The 17372-nt window shown below is 38.6% G+C and overlaps 1 pseudogene; it reads left to right on the top strand.

Annotated features, from left to right (window-relative positions):
- LOC135201092 (brefeldin A-inhibited guanine nucleotide-exchange protein 1-like) overlaps nt 1–17372 on the top strand; it is a 157938-nt pseudogene that overhangs the window by 126002 nt on the left and 14564 nt on the right.

Genomic DNA, 17372 nt, shown 5'->3' with positions numbered 1-17372 from the left:
CATTAACCATTTTGGTGTAAAAATTTTGATTTCATACATTCAACTTACCTGTCAGATATATACATAGCTATCGACTCCGTCGTCCCCGACAGAAATTCGAATTTCGCGGCACACGCTACAGGTAGGTCAGGTGATCTACCTGCCTGCCGCTGGTGGCAGGACTAGGAACTATTCCCGTTTTCTAATCAGATTCTCTCTGTCGCTGGGAAGGTAAACATATGTTTGCTTTCCTCCTGATTTGATTTTCGTGTTTCATCGCCATCGACTTCTGGGCCGACTTTTTACAGGGGAAGTAAACTGGATCGGTGGTTTTGGCATAACGTGTTTAATAACTTTTTAATAACTTTTTAATAACTTTTAATGAATTAACTTCGAAGTTTTCGAAGAATAGAGTATGTGTGACTACCGAAGTTTTCGGTAGACAATTACATAGTTTGCAAGAAAGGGAAATATAAATATTTATTCATTGATGAAGTGTAATAAATGTTAGAATTTGAATTGAGGAAAATAAGGTAACTTCCTATTTGAGGAAGTCAGAAAACATAGAACTAGATATGCTTTCTTTAGAAGCTTTAATAGCCCTCGTTCTGACAAGCAGTTAGAATATTAACAGTACTAGTAGTGTTGTTTCCTCATCACCTTCTTACTTCACAGAAACTACAAATTCATTTGCAATTTGAAGATAATGGAATGTAGCTCAAGATACGAGCTATTATAAGGTAAGAAGTGATTATAGTGTTCCCCATTGCATTAGAGGGTGCGTCTGATCGGCTCTGTCTCGCTCCCAGGCCTAGACGCCTCTTCCAAGCTCCCTGGCCCGGAGGAGAAGGAATGTCGAAAGCCGTACGGAGGTTATGGAGAACCCCACCGTTCAGGCGTCCCCTCGGCAGGTTCTGTAGAACGTCCCAGACTGCCAGGGATAGCCATTGGAAAGGCATCCTAATTCAATGTGTTCCCCTTTTTATTATCGTATTGACGAATAAGGAGTAAAACATTCAACGGCGTAGATTAAATGAAGATGCAAGATAATCTCGTCTGGCTATCGGAACCTCAGAAGAGACGGAGAAAGGTTGCGGTAGAGGCATTGCCCTATCCGGGTTCGTCCCCCGTACAGTTGGACGGGGGGGGGGGCTCTATCCCATGGGGGTTTGAAATAGTTATTTCAATAAATTCCTCATCGGTACATGTATATGAAAATATATCTATTCTGAGAAGATCGAATTAGATATTAAAGAATATTTGTTGATCGAATGAATTATATGGATCTCGTTTAGTGATTACACACATATATATAACTTTTAAGCTTCTAGCTCCTTGGGCATGAAGCTCCGGTAACGAGGCTCAATGCGCCTAATGCGCCTGAAGCACGATGAACCAGGATCTTCATCGGAAATGGAAGTCCTTCTCATTCAGAAGAAAGGGAGGGCTATGTCGAAAATGGAAGTATTGTCGAATTCTAAGCAAGAACAAATGTACAAGAGATCGGAACCTTCCGCACACAAAACCTTCCGCACAAGCGGAACCTTCCAGAAGGCGGAAGATTCCAGATTCAAATAACCTTCCAGACGTACAGAACTTTTCCAGGCGAGGATCGCCTTTCAGATGCTCGGAACTTTCCAACAAGAAAACTTTCCAAGGGCGATACGTCTTCTAGGATCCTATTCAGGAGTATTCTGATCACGATACTCCTCCCAGGCGCCAGGAGTATTCGGAACGCGATACTCCTGCCAAGCACCAGGAGTATTCCGACGAGCACGATACTCCTCCCAGGCGCCAGGAGTATTGCGGAACGTGATACTCCTACCAGGCGCCAGGAGTATTCTAGGAGTAATTCTAGGCAAGATACTCCTGCTTAGCGCCAGACACTTTCTCCTACAAGAAGAGCCTGACAACCGCCGAGAGTCCTCCAGGCGAAGGGTGAAAGACATTCAAGGCTTTTCCTGATAGGGACGGGAGTTGTCGCGCAGGCGGCCGTTGCCCTTGTCAGGATCGTCTTAATGCAATAAAGGCTAGAGCAAGTTCGGTTTTTTCCAGGCAGGGACTCAAGATGTAGCACAGGCTGCCGTAGCCCTTGTCAGGTTAGAGTCGGTACTGCGAATAGCCCTTCACCTTTCGAAAGGAAGCGCTCTCCTTCGGTTGCTCAATCTTGCCCCAAATTGAGGAATGGAAGATAGAGCAGAATTGTGAGAATTAGTTCAGTATTAGTAAGAGGATATTAAAATCATCCTCCTTCTAAAATAGATTGCAACCAACCATTTACAGAAAGAGGGGCAATCGTTTGGAAGTTGAACAAGATTCGTACGAGCTCTCATTCATTGATTAGAGGCTCTTCCAGATAAGAAAGGCGTAAAATACGGACTTTATCTCCAAGATAATAAAAGCTGGAGAGATTCTCTTCGATCCTCGGTTGTCATTTGCAATATCTTTCGACTAATACTCATTCGGGATTATTGACGAAATGAACGAAGAGAGTAAGATTTCTATTCTTTCTCTGCATGTCAGAAAGGAAAGAGTGTCGTAGAAGGCTTGCTGTATATGACTACTGAATGACAAGTCATAATACGCATACCATAGTTGCCTTTCTGGTTCGCTACGGAATTGTCTATATCCTTAAAGGATTTTACTAGTAAAGACTTCGCTTAAAAGGTTTGTTACGACAATTCAGCCTCGGTATTTACAAAGGTTGTTTGCCTAAAATTTGCATTATTGAGAGCTTTCTTAGACTCGAGAATAATTTTATTATATCCATTCATTGAAGGGAGTAACTGGCAACTCAGAATGAAGGCAGCCAGGCAGTGAACGACACGGCTGTAATTGTGAGCCAATCTAGTACCATCCGGTTCTCGGTCGTGAACGGTTGGTTACATCTTTCTCTCCTAAAGGATCGAATGCTTCACCGTATATTCCCCATACAATCAGGGACTTAACCACGAATTGAGGGAATTTTTTTAGGCAAACATGAATAACATCGTATTCGTTTTGCTAATGATATCTCTCTGCCTCGGCGAGGGAAAGCGAATGTAGTAGAAAATTCACCTTAAGATAACGATACCGCTTAAGCCTTATGCACACACCGTGGTTAATTACAGCGCTCCTACTATCCTTACAAGAGTTTCCTAGATGAAATGCTGTACCCCACAATGTGATAGGATTATAAAGAATTTTAATTCGCAGAGCACGATTTAACATTCATTGGAAAGAGTTGTCAGACCCTGCGGAAAATATCACAGAATATCTTCGCAAGGCAGAAGATGAACGACCTTCTTATAGATTGCTTCCTTTTCCTCGAAACAAGAGAGGTAGCAAGATACGCCATCTTTAAATTAAAGAGGGGAATAAACTTTAGTTTTTTTTTCTTCCCCTAGTTGTATATATTCTTAACACACATTAAAATAAATGGGCGTCTAAGGAAGAAGATGAATGCATCATTTTGGCAATAAAAAGTTGGATTCACAGAAGTCACGTTCTTCTTTCAGCATGTGTCGGAAGGTTTTTCTAAGAGATTTGATCGGAATCTATTATAAACTTTTGGACCTGAAAAACCTATTCACTCTGAGTCTGTCTGCGTGAGACTGACCAGAAGTAAATATGAATGAGAGGATTTTTCAACAAGGGAACTTGATAATTCCTTTAAATATGTTAAAGACATAGAGTTGCTGCAGATCGTGCTAGAGAGAAAGGGGAAACTGTCCTCTTCCGATACCTCTGGGAACTACATAATGATTTTCTTCCCTTTCAGAGGGAAGAATCACCTTGGTAATTTATGCTATCAATGAACACAGTGAAAAGATATATTCTGTCTAGACAAAGAATATTAGAGATAGTAGAGAATTAAGATCTTCGGGATCTTATACAATACCTCTATACGATAAGATTAAGAGATCTTATACTTTAGAATGGGATCCTAATTTGGGCCTCAGATTCCGTGTTCGACAAGATGGAACTGCTCCTAATCAAATGTTTCCTTCTTGGTCCTAAACGATCAAGAGGACAAGTGAAATTTTGGGCTTTAGAATCTGGAATCAAATTCTATGACGACTCGGCAATGGGTTCTGGCCAGCATAGTATGTTTGGCAAGAGAACTAAAGCCTTTTATTCCTGGATCAACGCTTTTAGATAGAGGTTTCGTTGTCCGGGTAATGTAGTGACATTGTCATCTACAGAAGAAGAAAAGGTTTAAACGTTTACTGACAGAGTCTTTGGAACGCGAGAAGGGCTCAAACTACTTCCCAAAAGGTTCAGAGAGATACATTCAAGAGCTAGAAATCAACAATTTCAGCTCAGAATCTCTTTAAAGTCCAAGCTCCTTCCCTTCCTTCGGGCAAGGATAGGGAAGCTTCTGCAACGAGAAAACTCATCAACATGTAGGAGGAGAACTCGTTAGCAACGGAAGTATGCAATAATGATCCTCCTCGGAGGAAGACTTGTCTCTTGGAATTTTGAGATTTCCTATTGTCTACTGGATGGAGCGGACTAAATTGTGATGAATGTGCAGGAGCAATTAGCGTCTTTGGTAGGAGTACTTTCTAAAGATCCTACTCGTAAAAAGGATGATAGACTTCTGATTAAGAGATCCAAATACCGATCTCCTGTCGGGCGCGACGAACCCTACAGGGGAGTTGTCGCACAAGCGGCCATCTCTGGGGGGAGCGATGCGTTAGGCAGGCGAGACGTGGGAAAGGAAGTAACTCCTGCCAAGCGTCTGGCGCCAACTAGGAGCCAGGCGCCAAGTAGGCGCAAAGAGCCTGACTTTACTGTAGATCGTTCTAGGCCAAGATCTTCATCCAAGCAACAAGAGCCAACTGGAGAAGAGGAGAACTCCTGATAGGAGTATAGCGCCCGCTAAGCGCAATATACTTGCCATTCGAAAGGCCATTCCATGAGCGATACTCCTACCAAGCCACAGGAGTATTCGGAAATAGATGCGCTTCCATAGGTCAGGAGTATTCGGGAAGAGATACTCCTGCCAGGCGCCTTGAGTACTCTGACCTCGATACTCCTCCCAGGAGCCAGGAGTATTCTAGACTTTTTACTCCTACCAGGCGCCAGGAGTATTCGAAGCGCGATGTGCCTACCAAGCGCCAGGAGTATTCTGAGCTTAATACTCCTAACAGACGCCAGGAGTATTCGGAACGCGATACTCCGTCAAGCACCAGGAGTATTCCGATGAGCACGATACTCCTCCCAGGCGCCAGGAGTATTCGGAACGTGATACTCCTTACCAGGCGCCAGGAGTATTCCGATCACGATGCTCCTCCTAGGAAAAGCGAATACTTCTGCCAGGCGCCAGGAGTATTCCGAGCACGATACTCCTCCCAGGCGCCAGGAGTATTCGGCGAGAGCGATATCTCCCTGCCAGGCGCCAGGAGTATTCAGAGGACGAGGAGTATTCCGATCGCGATACTCCTCCCAGGCGCCAGGAGTATTCCGAGCACGATACTCCTCCCAGGCGCCAGGAGTATTCGGAGAGCGATACTCCTGCCAGGCGCCAGGAGTATTCAGAGGACGAGGAGTATTCGAGCACGATATCCTCCCAGGCGCCAGGAGTATTCGGAGCGCGATACTCCGGCCAGGCGCCAGGAGTATTCTGAGCTTAATACTCCTAACAGGCGCCAGGAGTATTCGAAGCGCGATACTCCTGCCAGGTGCCAGGAGTATTCGAAGCGCGATACTCCTGCCAAGCGCCAGGAGTATTCGAAGCGCGATACTCCTGCCAGGCGCCAGGAGTATTCGAAGCGCGATACTCCTGCCAGGCGCCAGGAGTATGCTGAGCTTAATACTCCTAACAGGCGCAGGAGTATTTGGAGCAAGATGCGCCTTCCAGACGGCAGGAGTATTCGAAGAGTTTTTGTTTTACGACTGTCAGGCGCCAGGAGTATTCTAAAAGCAGGATACTCCTGCCGCCAGCCAGGCGCAAAGGCCAGGGCGTTAGGGCTTCATCCAGATGAGATCCAGTTCAAAGAAAGTCCTAGTCTTCTTTGAAACAATGGTGATCTCTAAAGCACTTCATAAGTGACTTGATGATACCTTCAAACAGCTGAGAATTTAAAAAAGCTCATGAAGTGCGAGCTTTTGCAAATTCTTGTTCTTTTCGTAACAATATGTCAGGAAGACATATTAGCTTTAACATATAGGAGATGCAATATGGGTTGACTACTCATTACACGAAGGACTTCAAGTTAACCTACGAGAGATTCTTCTCTCTTGGTTTATACGTATCAGCGGATACGTTGCTGGGATTAAGGAGCCGACACTGATCCTTTAATAATGAGTTGAATTTATTTTAACTCAATGATTTTTATTGGAGGTTTGAAAGGAGTTTGGGGATAACTCTCTTTCAATTTAGCGCGAACCCTCATGTTAGGAACAGGTGATCGGGATCGGTGTTGCGCTCCTTAAATAAGTGCGTGTTGTCATATAAGCGGATGTGCTCCCATTGACAAACGCCAGTTAGGATTCTGTCGAGTAAGTGGAAGAGACCCCATCGACAGATCCACAAGAACTCTTGGCCACAGATCACTATCTCGCTAAGGCTCTTGAGACGAAGCAGACTCCTATGCAATAGCTAGGAAGTCAACCTTTCTCTAGAAACACAGAGGAACTAAGGTCTATAAATACCTACAACATATGTTGTTTACCTGTCTAGTCAGTAACTAGCTGTCTCTTGCCCTCCACCAAAGGGTGTCAATCAGCTATGTATATATCTGACAGGTAAGTTGAATGTATGAAAATGATATTGTTATGATACAATAAAGTTTCATACATACTTACCTGGCAGATATATACAATTAAAGACCCACCCAGCCTCCCCGCAGGAGACAGGTGGAAGAGAGAATCTGATTAGAAAAACGGGAATAGTTTCCTAGTCCTGCCACCCAGCGGCAGGCAGGTTAGATCACCTGACCTACCTGTAGCGTGTGCCGCGAAATTCGAATTTCTGTCGGGGACGACGGAGTCGATAGCTATGTATATATCTGCCAGGTAAGTATGTATGAAACTTTATTGTATCATAACAATATCATTTCTCAAATATTTCATCTGTAGATGGCATGGACGCCTTTCCTGGCTGCTTTCTCTGTTGGCCTGCAAGACTGTGATGATGCAGAGGTTGCTTCCCTCTGTTTAGATGGCCTGCGGTGTGCCATCAGAATTACTTGTATATTTCATATGACTGTAAGTGTAACCATCCTTTGTACAACTAAGTGCTTTTATTCTCACTGTATACTATGTATTGTTCATCCTTTTGGTAATATATAAAAGAAATTTATTGGTTGGCTTGAAACCAAGATACATTTGGGCATTCGTGTTTTAGAAATAGAAGGCGTAATTAACTCTCTAAGGATTTTAGAGGAGAAAGGGGTGAAGGGGGTCAAAATCTGTGTATCAGAACACCCTTCACTGACTGAGCAAAAATCCTAAGCAATAATTTTCTTCAGTTGCTTTGTGTAACATTACTTCATGCTGTGTTAATGAATTTGTTATCTTTTAAAAGCTAAAGAGATGAACTTTATCAAGATATATTTAAAATGGTAAGAAAATACATCAATGTCACAAGTAAAAGTGAAAGTTAGTCATAATGAAAGAATGTGTTACAGTGTACATTTAAAAAGAATCCACAATAAAGCGCAGAAAAGAGATACCCTGTTTCTGTTTACACAGTGTAAAAGTATATGATATGATAGATTGCCTTTCCAGTTATGTGAAATTCATTACTACATATTTGAGCCATCTTGATAAAATATACTACTTGAATTTTGTAAGTTTGCTATAAAGTTTCTGTCATTTTAAAAGAATTTTTATGAATAAGAACATATATCAGTCTCCATGATAACAAGCAGCATCCATATGTGCCGTATTCTAATTTTTGTTCAAACTTTTTTTACAATTTATGGTAAATTTATTTTAAAAAATCTTTTGTTGGTGTTTTGTTGTGATCATCAGAATTCAGATGCTGGAAAATGGATGATGGACTATAATTATTATCAGAAGCTCATGATATTGTTTTTCAGTTATGACAATAATAATAATCAAATATGAAAGATACTTAATAATAATTTTCTTTTTTAACTTCGTAAGCTCGAGAGAGATGCGTTTGTACAGTGCCTCGCCCGTTTACTCTTCTTACTGCTAACTCTCCCCTTACTGAAATGAAAGCCAGAATGTTGACTGTATCAAAACACTCATCACAGTGGCACATACAGATGGTATGTATTAGTGGTTTTTATACTAGTCAATTTTATATTCGCTGTAATAATGAACTTATTACATTTGATACGACGACAAGAGTTTGAATTTCCATATTTTTATAGGTAGACCAGTGGATTTATTTAATAACAAACTCATTCACTTCTGACTACAAATTTTGAAGTGTTTTAGATACTATGTCTACAAAAAGTATCTGGTTACCAAAGAAACAATGTATCCCTTGAAGTAGATAGAACATTGGAAAGTATTTTTCAGTTAGGATTTTGAATCCTTATATAATAAGTTTAGTTTATTTATAAAGATGTTTGTTTTACAGTTTAAATTTATGGGAAGCGAGTGCTATTGTACTTAAGTTTTTTTCACAGGTAACTACTTAGGAAAATCATGGTTGGAGATCCTAAAGTGTATTAGTCAGCTGGAATTGGCGCAGCTGATTGGGACAGGTGTTAAACCACAGTACATAAAAGACTCAGGACTAAAAATGCCTCATGAAACTTCAAACTTCCTGGATGCTTTCCCAGAATTCAGTAAGTTGTGGGAATCAGTTGGTAAATTTGCATATACAGGCGGCCCTCGGTTAGCGGCAGGGGCGGTTCCGTTCCTGGCCACCGACGCCAAGCGATTTTCGACGCTGAGCGATTTTAAAGCCTACGGCCGCCGCACACCTTCTTTCGAAACTCTAGACAGTCAAGGCGCCGTAATCCCACAACGGCGCAATAAGTAAATATATTTATGCAGTATAGGACTATAGAATTTACTGTACAGTACATGTGGGTGTCTAGAGTATGTAAAGATATAATAAAGTTTATACAGTGTACAGGTATCTGTAGTGTTCAGGTTACGATCATTAGTCTTGATAGTTCGATTTTATGAGAGATCAAATTACAATGGCCTAACTTTATCCATCTTCTAGTTACATAAGTTCAATAACAGCAAAAGAGAATGGTGAAAGTATGGTTTTTAACGTATACTCGTTGCGTGAACGTATACAACCATGAACAACCGAACGAGAAACGACTTTTTTTTTTTTTTTTTTTTTTTTTCTAAGTACAACCGAACTGGATAACATGTTTGGCTTGTATTTCGATCATCGTACTACAGTGCAACATTACCGTATTTGTTATAAATGGCGTTATGTATAGAATAGAACTGAGATATCTTAATGTAATAACTTTATTCGCTATAGATCAGAGATCAATATAGATTAAAGATCAATCGGGAAATATACCGTTAAATTTAAACCTAATTATGACTGAAGCTGAGAAAACTGTTCAAGCTGCTAATGACTATTATCGTACATCGGCAACAAGGATAAAACTGCAGTAAACGTCTGCCATCACACACAACCATAGATAAAATTGGGATAAAAATAATTTTAATCAAAACTACTGTGCTTGAAAGAAACATTTTAATTTTACTGTTGGTTTCACGCCGATATAGATAAATAACGTAAAGTTCGTATTACGATGATATAAAGGATTACGTATTGCGATCGGAATCACGTAATTTGTTACGCAATAAACATGCCGCCAACGTAATCTGTTAACGAAAAAAATAGTAGTTCACATTCACAACGAGACATATTCAATAAATATTTCCACCTAAAAACACGCTGTATAAGGAAAATAACTTTGTCTCATATAAGTCAAGTATCTAGATATTCGTTTATGCTAACTAGAAGCAAGAGCATTCGCTCAGAATTGCGTTATGGTGAAACAGACTCGTATTCATCAGCTGATTTCAAACCACAACATTGGCCACTCCGCGGAATACGGGCTTAAGTTGCTGTAGTATTTAAAATACAATAATATGAGAATACATACAATATTCTTGGATACAGTGAAATAATGTATAACTTTTTAAAGGATTTATGGAAAAGATGCATAATTAATAAAATAACACAATGCATTTTTCGGAACTGGCGGACAAGAACGAACATGAAAAACCATCCCCTGACAACGTGGAGCGTAGTTACAAAGGCTGCCTTAATTTGTATCTTATTTCTGTACAAAAATGAAAATACCTTTACGCAATATATTTTCATACACATTTTAAACATAAAAGCATAAACATTTGAAAAATCGACACATCGATCGCTAAATTTGCACACTTTCTCTCTCTCTCTCATCTCTCTCTCTCTCTCTCCTCTCTCTCTCTCTCTCTCTCTCTCTCTCTCTCTTTAACTCGATATTTTTGGAGGAGCGGCAGACGGCGGCAAAAAAAGTGCTGCGCGGCATACAAGAACGAAACTTGAAAAAACACATCGTAGTCGATAACTGAAGGGGAGTTTCAAAAGCTGCCTTTTATCATATGCTGCACAGAAATAAAAAAAAAATACCCTATTAGTAATACATTTCATACACATTTTAAACATAAAAGCATAAACATTTATAAAATCGACACATCGATCGCTAATTTGCACTTTTTTAAATCGATATTTTTCGGAAAGAGCGGCAGGCGGCGGCTTTACAAGAAAGGAACATGAAAAAACAAAAAAAACATCGTATTTTGCTATCGTGAAGGGCAGTTTCAAAAGCTGCCTTTGTATCATATTTCTGTACAGAAATAAAAATTGCCTTTCACGTAATACATTTCACACACATTTTAAAACAAAAGCATGAACAAGTATGAAATCGACACATCCATAGCTAAATTTGCACTTATGTAACTCGATATTTTCGGCATAGAACAGCGTCAGAGGCATATATTTTACCCTAATACCTACGTAATAACTCTCCATAAAATTGTTAATATAATTTGCATAACCTTTACTGGTCTGAACGGCATTTTCTATATGTATGAACTCGTTAGACAACGGCGCTAGCGCGCTGTTAACTGAAATTTGTGCCGTAAAGATACCTTTAAAATGCCTTATTTTTTATGAATATTTTTGACGACCGCCTGTAAAACCGATTCGCCGTTGAGTGATTGCGCCGTTAACCGCGGGCCGCCTGTACTATAATTCATTGTTTTCTCCTTGGTCCTTAATCACAAATTTGTCTTGAACTGTATTGTAGATTTGTGTGATTAAAATCATAATTGCTTCATTTGTAGTAATTATGTGGTGACATTCTTATATTTTGCTGGATGTCAGACTGATTGTTTTGATGCATTACAGTTACAGGGGGAGCAGAAGAAACTTGCACATATAAAAGAATCTATGGGAGAAACACCTCGTCTCAGAGCGTTGTTGTGGCGGTAGACAGAATATTCACAGGGTTCCACAAGGTTAGATGGAGACTCTGTTGTCCATTTTGTAAGAGCTCTGTGTTCAGTGTCCTTGAAGAGCTAGCAGCACCATCTCCGCGCATGTTTCTTTGCAGAAAATTGTAGAGATCAGTTACTACAACATGGGTCGTATCAGGTTGCAGTGGTCCAGAATATGGGAGGTTAGTGTCATCCTTCAGAATTCTTCTCATGAAAAGTCTCATGATTATAAGACCTATATATATATTTTTAGTCTTAATCATTTGAGTCAGTTTTATGAATTAATGAAACAGTGGTAATGGAAATGGAGTAATCTTGGATAATGTTTTTTTTCCATGGCAACAGGTCTTGGGTGAAACACTTCAACAAAGTTGGCTGCAATCCAAATGAAGACATTGCTGTGTTTGCTGTAGATTCCCTGCGGCAGTTATCCATGAAGTTCATTGAGAAGGGTGAATTCTCAAACTTCCGCTTCCAGAAAGATTTTTTGCGTCCGTTTGAAATAATATATGAAGAAGAACTAGGTTAGTGGGCTGCAGAGTTTATATTTTTTTTCTATATTGATTGAGACTGTCTCTACTGCAGAGTCACACAAAATTAGATAGATATGATGAAGTCAAGGAAGTCATAGATGCATGTATATTTGGACATTGTATATGGTGGCAGGATGAAGATTTTCTGTGCCCTACTCATCTTATTGTATTAAAAAGATGCGAGATAAGATTTTTTTTGTGGTCTTCAGGTCTCCAGTAATCAAAGACATGGTGGTAAGATGTATCACGCAAATGGTAAACTCTCAAGCAAAGAACATCAAATCTGGGTGGAAGAATATATTTAGTGTATATCACCTAGCAGCATCCGATCTAGATGAAAATATTGTTGAACTAGCGTTCGAAACTACAAAAGAAATCATATGTAAGTAACATTATTACTTGTCATTTGTGTGGAAATTTGATGGTAAGTATTAAAGAAAATATTGTAGCTGGTTATACAGTATTTTGTTTGTGATTTAGCATCATGAGTCAAGGAATTGTTACACCATTCTGATAAAAGTAAATAATTAAAATGAAAGTAAATGAATGCGAGTTTTAGTTTTGTGGTCTGAAATTCCTGTTGTTTTGCACTGTAGATTTTATTGGGGAACTTATTGCAGTAGACTATATTTGCAGGCCATTACAAATGAACATAGGTTTTCAGGTCTAGTCCTATTGAAGGTCTTTTCTAAATATAGGATTATCTTACATAGGAGCTTCATAATTAAGTATATTTTCAGTTAGTTCTGAGTTTAATTTTTTTTCCACCTTTCAGCTCAAATCTACCAAAAGCATTTCATGACCGTCATAGACTCATTTCAAGATTCTGTTAAGTGCCTAAGCGAATTTGCATGCAATGCATGTTTCCCAGACACTAGCATGGAAGCGATATCACTCATCAGGGATTGTGCAAGATATGTGGATGAAAAACCACAGGTATGATGAGCTGCCTATCGATTTTGCTTATAAAAAAAACCATTGGTAAAACAAGGTGTCATTTGATATTGCATATATTGTTCATTTTCTGTTTTCATATTTTAAAAAAAGATTGCAATACCTTTTGAGAGGATTTTATGGATAAAGTTCATTGTATTTTAAGTCCAGTAGGTTTGAGTCTCACAAAATTAATCATGACCCATAAGTTATATCATATTCTTCCTAACAGTTCAGTGACATATGATTGCAGGTATTTCGTGATCACAACATAGAAGACATAACTGTTTGTTCAGAAGATCGAGTATGGGTTAGGGGCTGGTTCCCCATCTTATTCGAACTTTCATGCATCATCACACGCTGCAAGTTGGATGTCAGAACAAGGGCATTGACTGTATTATTTGAGGTTAGTATGGCAGTATGTAATTTTGTTATCATAATGCTCTTATTATTTAATGCGCATATTTGAGATATGTACAGTTTGTTCTTACGCGAAACAAACCTTCGTTCTTAACAATAGGATAATCTTCTAGTGCCAGCTGGAAACTGGTTATAAAACAATTAAAGACTGTAAAGCAAGGAATCTGTGGCCATTGGCTCATGCGCTTGGCCTTAGACCTAACTTCTATATTCTATTCTATTCCCTGTTCAGGGTTTTATCACAAAGGAAATAATTTTTGAGTTTACCCACTGAGGCAATAGATCTGTTACATAAAGGAAGACAGTTTATATGACTGGGAAAGCAGGAGCAGGAAGAGAATTTCAATAACAGACAATAGAATTAAGGAAAGAAGCTCCTGCAGCAACATGATTGGAGTATGGGGGATTCATCACTTGAGCGTAACGGGACAGTAACAGAAATATTGTACTTACTCTTTGACATTAATTTATTGCTTACATGACCAGTGACTTCTGCAGTGTTAGAATGATTGAAATCTACTGCAGGGATTGGTACAAATTCCATATCTGAATAACTCTCTCTCTCTCTCTCTCTCTCTCTCTCTCTCTCTCTCTCTCTCTCTCTCTCTCTCTCTCTCTCTCTCTCTCTCTCTCTCTCTCTCTCTCTCTCTCTCTGCCTTTTCTTCAAGGATTATCTTTTCCCTTTTACTTTTTGTAAGTATATAGTGTTAAACAGTGAAAATTGATAATAAGAAAAAAACCAGAAAAGACAAATGAGGAAAAAGAAGGGAGAGACGTGGGAAATGGGAACAAATAAGTTCTCAGAAACCATATGCAACCAACTGATGTTGATCTGTTTGATTGATTCTAAGGATAATGGTAATTTTGACTTATGTAACCACTGGTAATGGTTATTGCAGTTAATTTGATTAATACTTTAGCATATTTTTTAAGAATCAATGCAACTAGTGCAATCATTTATTGTATATTTATAGGTTGTGAAAAATTATGGAGGCTCCTATGAATCACACTGGTGGAAAGATCTCTTCCAGATTGTGTTCAGAATATTCGATAATATGAAACTTCCAGAACAGCAGACCGAGGTGAGTGTCTTTCAAACCTAGAATTTATTTTAGCTCTAGGCTAGCCATATCAGTAAAAGCATTTTGCTTCAAAGAATAGTTGCTTTTGTTTTTACATTTAGTTACTTTTGATTTCAGAATAAGTTCATGTATTTTTTTTTTCATTTTTGTTTGTTGTATGTTCCTTTTAGTTAATAATGCATTAAGCAGTTTCAGTAGCAATTTGATTATAACCCTCTCAGATACTAAGGTGGTGGGAGAATGAATTAACTGCTCTGTTTCAAATTCTTAATGATTATTTTCCTTTTATCACAGAGCACAGTGGAGTTAAGCGAGAGGCAGACTGAGGTTGGTGTTCCCTCGTTACAAAAGCCTCGTTCGCTGGAGTAAACTAAGCTAAACTTCTTGCTATCATAACTGCATGTTACTAATGTTCCTCTTTACCAATGTGTAGGGGGGCTCAGTTTTATACACTAGTCATGAATATTTTGCAGCCACTTCACTCTGGTTACAGTACTTCACATTTCGTAGCCAGTGAATGGTTCTTTGATTACCCAGTAATGCATTGCAAATATATGTGGAAGTATTTGCATTTGTATGGAGTTGTAACGTGTAATCACAGATTTCACATAGAGAATTTTACAATGTAAAAAAGTTCTCTAAATGGGCTTAGTGTCTTTGCTGTTAGTTGCTTTTAAAATGGTTAGATTACTACTTTTCAAGGTAATGTCAACTCATCATCATCACCAACATAAATGTTTTACTTCAGGTTTTCCCATTTTTGGGTTAGACATGAAATCACTTCTATCCTCATCGTCACTCTTCTGCTCTACAGCATTTTGGCCTAAACTAATAGGCCTTTTATCAAGTGCTTCTCTGATGAACTGTTCCTCATCCCTTGTCATCACATGTTCAGACTATCTTAATCATTTGGAGCTCACTCTTTCTTCCAGATTCCCCACATCTCTGCCAAATTTCCATTTGTAATACAGTCTTTATGTCATGCTTCAGCTGGGCAGTTTGACCTGCTATGGTCAAACCTCAAAATCTTGTTATTTTCCTTGTCACTGTCCAAGTTTCTGCTGCATAGAGTAGTATAAACATTGTTTGCTGTCTATTAATGGGAGTTTTATATACCAGAAATGTAGCATCTCTCCATTTTTAACACTTGTAGTACTATAGTATTGGCCAAACCAGATCTGATAGTAGTACTATAGTATTGGCCAAACCAGATCTGATAGTAGTACATTAGTATTGGCCAAACCAGATCTGATACCCAATATATATTTTGTAATTCTGAACATCTCATGACACCATCTTTTTAATTCAATACACAGAACAGAGCTTTTTCTCACACAATTCCAACAACCACTTAATGGTTACTTCCTGATTGTAGCATTTTCTTTGCTTCCTTTACATGTAGTCACCATGAACTGTTGTACTTACTTTAATTTTCACCCCTCTCTATTCACTCATCCACCTTGGAAGGTTTCTCCACCTCCTCCTCTGATTTTGCTGTCAGCAATAGACCATCTTTCATTTTATGATTCAGTTTAGGTCCCTAAAACAAAGCCGAGTATAAAACTAAGAATTAAAGAATTAAAGGTGCTTAGATGCTGAATACAGAACTAACAGACAAGCTATTATTAACTGGCAAACTTAATTTAGTAAGCATTGAAAACTGGAATGCTTAATTAAAGCTTTTACATTCTAAAAGTAATGACAAATGTTATCAAAAGTTGTTGGTGGTGGGATAATTTGATTTTTATGAATTGATGAGAAAAGTTTTGATTTTATAAGACAAAAGTGCTGGGGGGCTTGAGAGTTTTAAAGTTTATTGGTTATGTGGTGAAATAACTAGCAGGTTAATATAGGAGCAAATGCTTCATAATGTAGGTAACCAGGAGATAAATAACTTAAGGTAATGGGTTGTGGTTAGGTTTGTGCTTAATATTCGAATAACATTTTCCTTGGTGCTAGGGAAATTCAAGCCAGTTCCTTGACAATGCTATTATCTATGGTAAGTACAATTTCCAGAATTTATTGAAAGAATTAATGGTTATAGTATAGTTTTTGGTTTCCTGGTTTCCGTTTGCTTTTATGGTATTTTAGGGTTCACTTGTAAGAAAAATTGATTTCAGCAAATATGAGTATTGCAAATTCATCCAGCACTTATTTTTTTTTGTAGAGGACTATAACAACTTATGGAAATAGTGATTCAGTTGCCTCGGGCCAAGTCAAGAAGAGAATTTTTATTTTAAGGGGTTTTGACTTGAGCCAATAGGAATGGAAAGATAGCAGAAAAGTTTGGAGATTGCAGTTAGAAAAAGTCAGGGATGAAGTGGCCATTTGTCTTTAAATTTTTAATTTAGATTTTGCTTCTGTCCATATTGATGCATAGAAAATTCATGCTGAGCTCCCTACACATTCAGTTTCCAGGTGTTGGGATTCTTCCGAAAAATCTTTATTAATCTTATGGAGATACCCACTTGTAAGATTTTCATCCATGATGTGGTGACTGGGAGTTCACGTGTGTTTGTACCATGGTTTTACATTTTACAGATTCAAATGGTGTGTGCCATTATCCTGGCTTTTTTTACGAATATTAATCATACTATTGTGTAATGGAATTGTGATTAGTTTTTTTTCACATAGTTTTTCACAAAGTATCAAAAAGGTAGTGACATACTGTGACATAATTGAATTTGAAAAGCTAATTGTGACGTATTGCATCACGTTTGTAAATACCTTTCTGTTGTATGAAGAAAATGGGACCAAATGTATTTTCGTGTTAATTTTTCAACAGTACAGTTGTGCATTCAATATCTTCTTGCTATGTGGTGTCACCGAACAAGCATCAGTCTTGTGACTATCAAGAAATTTCTAGTCTTGAAAAGCTGTCATGTGATATTAGATAGCATCTATTTTATCCCAGTTGTCCTTATAGAGAAAAAAATTTGTGATGTAATGCACTTCTAGATTATTCATAATCCCTTCATTCCATTTATGACGT

Source organism: Macrobrachium nipponense, chromosome 23 (genome assembly GCF_015104395.2).
Source record: "Macrobrachium nipponense isolate FS-2020 chromosome 23, ASM1510439v2, whole genome shotgun sequence".
NCBI classification, from domain to species: Eukaryota; Metazoa; Arthropoda; class Malacostraca; order Decapoda; family Palaemonidae; genus Macrobrachium; species Macrobrachium nipponense.
Note: the sequence above shows the minus strand (reverse complement) of the source record. Positions and strands in the feature narration are given on the sequence as shown.